Consider the following 5,963-nt stretch of genomic DNA (forward strand, 5'->3'; position numbering starts at 1 on the left):
AACAACTGGGAGCTTCCTTTGCAAGGCCCTGCAGCTGTGTCACCCTGGGGAGTGTGGTCACCACTTGCAGGACAACTTCTCCTTAGCCCTACTGAGAACTCCTAGTCTATGGTGTCCATGAGCTGGCTGTGGAGATCATTGCCCCATGGTAGCAATCTGCTCTAGACCCTCTCCCTGGCACTATTTCTTGGGGGGCAGGAAGAAAAAGCCTGCACCCCTGCTTCTCATCTTCTTAGAATCATAGAATCAACAAGGTCGGAAAAGACCTCAAAGATCATCAAGTCCAACCTGTCACATGCCTACTAAACCATGGCACCAAGTACCATGTCCAACCCCTCTTGAACACCTCCAGGGATGGTGACTCCACCACCTCCCTGGGCAGCACATTCCAATGGCCAACAACTCTATCTGAAGAACTTTCTCCTCAACCCCAGCCTAAACCTCCCCTGGCGCAGCTTTCAACTGTGTCCTCTTGTTCTGGTGCTGGTTGCCTGGGAGAAGAGACCAATCCCCTTCTGGCTACAACCTCCCTTCAGGTATTTGTAGACAGCAAGAAGGTCTCCCCTGAGCCTCCTCTTCTCCAGGCTAAACAACCCCGGCTCACTCAGCCTCTCCTCACAGGGAGGGCTGTGCTCCAAACCTCTCCCCAGCCTCGTTGCCCTTCTCTGGACACATTCAAGATTCTCAATGTCCTTCTTAAACTGAGGGGCCCAGGACTGGACACAGGACTCAAGGTGTGGCCTAACCAGTGCTGAGTCCAGGGCCACAATGACTTCCCTGCTCCTCCTGGTCACACTGTTCCTGATGCAGGCCAGGATGCCATTGGCCTTCTTGGCCCCTGGGCACAGTGCTGGCTCATGTTCAGCTGCCTGTCAATCAGTACCCCCAGGTCCCTTTCTGCCTGACTGCTCTCAGCCACTCTGACCCCAGCCTGTAGCTCTGCATGGGGTTGTTGTGGCCAAAGTGCAGCACCCAGCACTTGGACTTGTTGAATGCCATCATGTTGCACTCTGCCCATCTGTCCAGTCGGTCAAGGTCCCATACTTGGTGTCAGCATGAGCACTGCATGCGCTGGGTGCGTGCTGGCCTGGCTAATGCCTTGGCTTTTGTCTTCCTCCTGGAGGAGGGGGAACTTGTCCACATGCTGGGACAAGATTCAGTATCTGGGCATAATGTGCCTTCACCACGACCCCAAAGTGGCTCCTAGGTCCCAAAAATCTCTCTCCTGTGGCCTCAGAATGCTCCCCAAGACCCAAAAGTAGGCTCCCGTGTCCCAGAATTGCTCCTCAAGACCCCAGAATAGACCCTCAGGACCCGAAATGACCACCAGGATGGAAAAATAGGCCTGTGAGACCCCAAACCACACTTATTAAAGTGACAGACACATGTAATGGGACGACAGAGATTGGAGTCAATACAGCTGACCAATATGATCGAGTATTGTTCCTTTATTGTTCCAGTGTCGCAGGCCTATGGTGCGAGTATAGCACAGTAAAGTAAAGCGTAGAAGAATAAGAGAAAGGAAAGGCAGAAGTGTGTATCAAGGGAACTTGTACAACTTATATAAACTCAGAGTGCCTTGTTGGCATGGCTTCATTGGTTCCCTATGAGTGACCACACATCGCACTATTACGGATTATTGGTCCAACTACTAACGACACAGGAGGTTTGTTGATGCAGGTGCATGTTCTGTTGTCCCAGGATAACTTTCTGTGCTTATAGCTACCAGTGCCTTGTTTTAGTTACATGCTGCAGGCACAGCACTGTTTTGCTACACTGCTAGCTGGCTCTGCACTTATGCTGAGCATGACCTACCACCATGTCAGGCTCTAGGCCTACACTGCCAGATTGCTCACACTGCTCACCGCTGGCATTGTCACACACATGAGCCTGGGAATTGCCCTGACTGCAAGGGATGGAGCTCAAGCTCATAAATCCTGGGTCACATCCAGCAGTCAGGGATGCCAATCTCTGCAGCAGCTCCAGAACAGAATCACAACCAATGTCCAGCCCTGCACGGGCTGAGCACTGCTTACCAAGCTGTCCCTGCCTGGGCTGGAGGAGGAGGAGCACAGCCCTGTCCCTGCCACAGCCTTGCCCTCCCAGCTGCCACTGCTGGTGCCCCTGCACCTCACAGAGATGGCACTCTCCTGGGTTTTATACTCTAGCACAGATGCCTCTGCCATCTAGGTGGCATTTAGCATGGTTTGGGTGGAGAGTGGTACCAGATCTGGGTACCACAGCTGGGTACCACACCTGGGTGCCAGTCCTATCTGCCCAGCATTTCTATATTGAAGTTGCAGTTCCTCAGGCACTGCACTGGGGCCCTCTGGCCTTCAACACCTGTTTTCAAGCTGGATGTTTCTGTTGTTTGGCCAAAGCAGGACCATCTGATCTTCACAGGACAGGGGTGATGGGTTGAAGCTTAAAGAGGGAGATTATGACCAGATAGAAGGGAGCTCTTTGCCATGATGGTGGTGAGACCCTGGCCCAGGTTTGCCAGAGAAGTGGCACATGCCCCATCTCTGGAACCATTCAGGTCAGGTTGTCTGGGGCCCTAAGAACCCTGCTCTAGTTGCAGATGTCCCTGCTGACTGCAGGGGGTTGGAGTGGATGACTCTGAAAGGTCCCTTCAACTCAAACCATTCCATGGTTCAATGATCAGTCTGCTGCTGCAGAGCAGTGACAGCCTGGCTCTGTCTCCCTCTCAGAAAGAAGAGAGGAAAAGCTGAAGGTCAAACACAACAAGAGAACTTTAGTGAAGCTCTGTCAGGAACTAGACCCTCTACCTGCCCCTACCTCCCAGGTCTAACAGGCAGGATGCACAATGAACACCTTCAGCCTCCTCTCACTGCTCGCTGACTGCAGATCAGGTTCTTGCTCTTGATCTTCTTCAGAAGAAGCCTTTTGATCCTCTTCCTAAATAAAGCACCAAAGAGAAGTTACAGAAGCCAGAAGATGTTCTCTCCATAAGTATGGATCTTATGTCTAATTCACATGCTGTAGAAGACCTATTCCCACATTCAAGAGGCATGAAGTCTTCACTAAGAGCCCTGAACTAGCTGAGATAACCAAGCTCTTCATAAAACTCATTCAAGGCTTGGTCTGTGAAAAGCCCAAGTCATGGAAACCTTCAAAACCCAGGGTCAGTAGAGTGCAGTGGGAGCTGGAAGGGACCTCTGGAGATCATTCAGTCCTGCTCCAGCAGGGACACCCACAGCAGGATGCCCACAATCCCAACATCCAGGGTCCTGAATCTCTCTAGAGATGATCAAGATGCCCATGCTCACTACAGGGCAGGTTGGACTAGATGTCCTTTAAGGTCCCTTCCCACCTAGAGTTCTACAATTGTATTTTTTCCCTGTAATATTCCCAAATGACTTCAGAGAATCTTCCTTCCACCATGGGATGACCTCCTTCCACACCTTATTTGGCCCTAACGTTTCAAGCTGCCTGTTTTCATCTTTATAGAAAAACATTTCTATCCCAAAATTTACCCCCACTGCTACTGCTCTTCATATTTCAACCAGGTCCCCAAACACTCCTGGAGTTTAGGACTCTCTACAGGAATTCCTTTGTCTGATAGGAAGTTCTGGGGCCCCTCAGTTTAGGGAAGATGTTGAGTCGCTGGAAGGTGTCCAGAGAAGGGCAATAAAGCTGGGGAGGGGTTTGGAGCACAGCCCTGTGAGGAGAGGCTGAGGGAGATGGGGTTGCTTAGCCTGGAGAAGAGGAGGCTCAGGGGAGACCTTCTTGCTGTCTACAACTACCTGAAGGGAGGTTGTAGCCAGGTGGGGGTTGGTCTCTTCTGCCAGGCAACCAGCAGCAGAACAAGAGGACACAGTCTCAAGCTGTGCTAGGGGAGGTTTAGGCTGGATGTTAGGAAGAAGTTCTTCATAGAAAGAGAGATTGGCCATTGGATTGTGCTGCCCAGGGAGGTGGTGGAGTTACCAGCACTGGAAGTGTTTAGGAAGAGACTGGATGAGGTGCTTGGTGCCTTTGGTGGTGGGACTCTGGCCACAGCATGAGGAGTCAGCCTGTAGAGGTAGGCTGCTGTCAAACACTTCTGAGCTCCTGGCATTGATGGTTTCAGCTCCTGCAAGAAAATGAGGAACAGATAGGGAACTGCAGGTTTCATAGCACTGATTGTAAGGGTTTGTGAGTGATGAAGAGTGTCAGAGACACAAAGGTGTGACAACAGGCAATGGAAACGAGGCCAAGGCCAGAAGTCTCCAATCACTCATGGATGCACCACTAAGAACCTATAGGCAGAGCCTGGAAGAGGCCAAACTGGACCTCCTGGCCAGGTTGAGTGGATCTGGGGACAGCTCCTGGAATCAGATGGGGCATGTGGGTATCCCAGGTCTGTGGTGCCAGCAGCTGCAGAAATCTCTAGCCCCTGGAATATGCCCAGAGACAACAATTTAGACCCTCCCTTAGCACTTTAAAGTCTTTGTTTGCACTAAATCCCAGAGTCCCAGCATGGTGGGTGTTGGAAAGGACCTCTGAAGATCAATCAGTCTGAAGACCCTGCCAAATCAGTCACCCACAGCAGGCTGCCCAGGACCACAATGTCCAGGCAGGTCTGGAATCTCTCCAGAGGATACTCCACAACCTTTTTGGACAGCCTGCTCCACAGGTCCAGCATCCCCAAAGCCAAGAGGTTTCTTCTGATGGAACCTCCTGGCTTCCAGTTTGTTCCCAATGCCCCTTGTCCTGTCCCTGGTCACCACTGACAAGAGTCTGGCGCCAGCCTCTTGCCCCCCAGCCTTTAGCTCTTGCTAAGCATTGATCAGATCCCCTCTGGGGCTGCTCTTTTCTAGGCTCCTCAGCCCCAGTGATGAACAGAAAATTCTTATTTTGAACAGAATAACAGAGTCAATAAGAAACTTCCTCTCGTTAGCTGAAATGCTGAAATGCAGGGAGGGGGAGAGGAGTTGGCAGATAGCCTTTGCATAGATAAGAAATAACAGGATTTTTCAGTAATCCACTTCTGTTAGTCTTAGACAAGATGATCTTTTGTATAAGATAAAGGACACCTGGATAATATGCATACTTCTGTTATTTTTAGATAGACAGAGGACATCTGGATAATATGGGTACTTCTGCTATTTTAGATAGATAACCTTTGTATAGATAGGAAGCATCTGGACTTTTTCTGTCAAGTATTAACATGCCTCCGTCATGTTAGACAGATAACTTTTTGTATAAAAGTTTGCCCAAAACTCTCCGAAGGTACACAGGTCTTTTGAAATTATTCTACCTGTTTCAGGCACCTAAACAGAAGCATAATACAAGAAACTTAATGAGTCTCTTGTGTCTTTCTCTAAATCACCAGGGCTCTCAGCCTTTGCTCCTCACAGAGATGCTCCAGGCCCTTCAGCATCTTCAAAGCCTCCCCTCTCCTCTCTCCAGCAGTTTACTGTCTCCTTTGATCTGGAGAGCCCAGAGCTGGAGCCAGGACCAGGACTCCAGCTGCAGCCTCCCTAAGGCACAGCAGAGCAGGAGGAGAGCCTCCGTGAATTTCTGCTGGCCACCCTCTCTGCGGAGAGTCTGACTTCTGCTTCACCCAACCTTCTGAGACAGGGAGCACCACCAAGGAGAAAGGCCTCAGCAGCACCCAGATGTTTCCTCCTGCAGCAGCAGGGCAGCTCAGCTCACAATTCCAGCAGCCACCCTCCCTCCCAGCCGCAGCCTCAGCAGCCAGGCGGTGAGAGGCACAGGGACTTTGGGAACTCCTTCAACCTCCACTTCTTTGTGGCCGGTGCCCAGCAGCCAATCAGACAGCCTCAGCCGGGGCAGAGTGACAGCACCCAGAGCCAATCAGAGGCCAGTGCTCAGGCAAGGGGTGGGCCCTGCAGCACATCAAGTCCCCATGGCTGTGCCAGGACTGCCCGCCCCCCCCAGCTCCCTGAGGGAGGCTTTTGGGGGCGAGGGGAGTGGGGAGGGTCTGTGCCCCCTACCCC

Source organism: Melanerpes formicivorus, unplaced genomic scaffold (assembly GCF_026170545.1).
Source record: "Melanerpes formicivorus ecotype bairdi unplaced genomic scaffold, bMelFor1.0.p_v2 SCAF_2, whole genome shotgun sequence".
NCBI lineage: Eukaryota > Metazoa > Chordata > Aves > Piciformes > Picidae > Melanerpes > Melanerpes formicivorus.